At 36.7% G+C, this 2,010-nt stretch overlaps 1 non-coding gene across 1 annotated transcript; it reads left to right on the top strand.

Moving 5' to 3' along the window:
• The first annotated feature begins 422 nt into the window (after positions 1-422).
• LOC120112814 lies at positions 423-531 on the top strand. The gene has a single exon (XR_005514446.1). It is a non-coding gene; the product is annotated as a small nucleolar RNA R71 (small nucleolar RNA).
• Positions 532-2,010: the final 1,479 nt, after the last annotated feature.

Raw genomic sequence — 2,010 nt, 5'->3', positions numbered from 1 at the left:
TTTTCTTGATCGTGCAAGACTTCTTTGAATGCCGGTATGGTAGGGCAATCTGTAGTGGTATGACCCGACATATCGCAGATACCACAACACTCGTTTCTAAGCTCTATAGTCTTGACAGGCTCAACTTTCCTAAGCTCAATTTCTTCTACTTTCCTAGTGAGGGCTGCCATTTTAGCATGAAGATCATCCTCAGTTCTGAGATTGTAAAGGCCTCCTTGTACAGAGCTAGTAGGCTTAGGTAAAGACTTATTGTTTCTATCTCCGTTATCCAAAGTTGGGCAGTCTCAGCAAGGGAATCCAAATACTCCCATGCCTCATTAGGTTGTTTTTCTAAGAATCTACCATTGCACATGGTCTCTACAAACTGTTTCAACTGTGGAGATAGACCTTCATAAAAGAAGCTAATAGTTCTCCAAGTTTCAAATCCGTGATGAGGGCATGAGAGAAGAAGGTCTTTAAATCTTTCCCAACATTCATAAAATGTTTCATTATCTTTTTGTTGGAAATTGCTGATATGTCTTTTCAAAAAGTTGGTCCTTTGTGTTGGAAAGAACTTCTTTAAAAATTCTCTCTGCATATCTTGCCAAGTTCTTATTGATCTAGGTCGCAAAGAGTTTAGCCATGTTTTAGCCTTAGCCTTTAGAGAGAAAGGAAACAATGTCAGCTTGAGGACATCCTCGGTGATGTTCGGCACTCTAAATGTAATGCTCAATTCTTCAAAATCCTTTAAATGAAGATACGGACTTTCAGACTCTAACCCGTGAAACTTAGGCAGCAATTGAATTACCCCTGGTTTGATGTCAAAATGTCCTACATTATCAGAAAAAATTATGCATGACGGCTGACTAGTCCTAACCGGTTGTAGGTATTGTCTTAGAGTCATAACATAGGGTTCTCGTTCTCGATTGTGGTGACTCCCCGCATCTTCATTTAAATCAGCCATCTCACAAGGTGTGAGATACTGCGAAGGAATTTCAGGGATGTGTCCTAAGGGATGATCTAAGGTTGTACGACTTAATCGACCGGTGTCGTCCCTATTCCACTTTAGCATGCAAAATTTTTCTCTCTTTTTTTTTTAAAAAAAAATATAAGTACCACCTAAAGATACCCTAATACGAAAATCTATTCACAATCAAACATGCAACAAAACATTACACCTCAATTCCTAATATTTTTCTTAAATTCTAGACAGCTCCTAACTGGTTTGAAGAGGACACCTAAGCCTCCAATCCGGTCTAATAACCTAGTCGACCAGGTAAGCTCCCAGGTAAGTGGAGGGGTCACGATGCGTTTAGCAAGGGTCCCACTTAAAACCCACTTTCCTCGAACAGAGACTGTCTCCCTTAGAGGGACAAAGCTTGCCTAGACATCGACTGGGCCATAGAGCGAAATTGGTGCAACTTTCGGTGGTCTTCGTCCTATTGAGCTCGAATATCCTTAGGGGCCAACGTCTAGTTGATTTTAGTTAAGCTTAGGATATTTATGCACTGGGGTGATTTTTGGGCTAAGGACGAGTGATGAAATCCCGACCTTATCTTTTTTAATGGGTTCAGCCCTTAGAATATTTTATGCTGATGCCTTATACTATATACAGCAATCAAGAGATTTTTTCTTTAATATTTTATGACATGACATTAAATTTCATTAAATAGTTGATCAAGCAAATTATTTATTTCTTTTTTTTTTAAATTTTATGAGTTGAAGTTTGAAATTTGAATTCTGAATTCTGAAATTTAAAATTTGAAATTTTAGGTTTTTCCTCTCTTTTTTTAAATTTTTGAATAATCACCCTTGATCTTTTCTTAAAGTTTTTTTTCTTTTTTTTTCAATTTTTAATTAGCAACAAGGGTAAATGAGATATAATAACAATAAAATTATGATTCTAAAAATTTAAACACAGAAAATTTAAAACAGAAATCGGCAAGGTTTTATATTAATATAATGATCTTAAAAGTCTCAGAATGTCAATCAGACCGTTCAGATTATCGACCAATGTGTCTTGCACTAGCT

This window comes from Phoenix dactylifera, chromosome 12, assembly GCF_009389715.1.
Source record: "Phoenix dactylifera cultivar Barhee BC4 chromosome 12, palm_55x_up_171113_PBpolish2nd_filt_p, whole genome shotgun sequence".
In the NCBI taxonomy this organism is placed as follows: domain Eukaryota; kingdom Viridiplantae; phylum Streptophyta; class Magnoliopsida; order Arecales; family Arecaceae; genus Phoenix; species Phoenix dactylifera.
The sequence above is the reverse complement of the archived record's forward strand: the minus strand, read 5'-3'. Positions and strand labels throughout refer to the sequence as shown.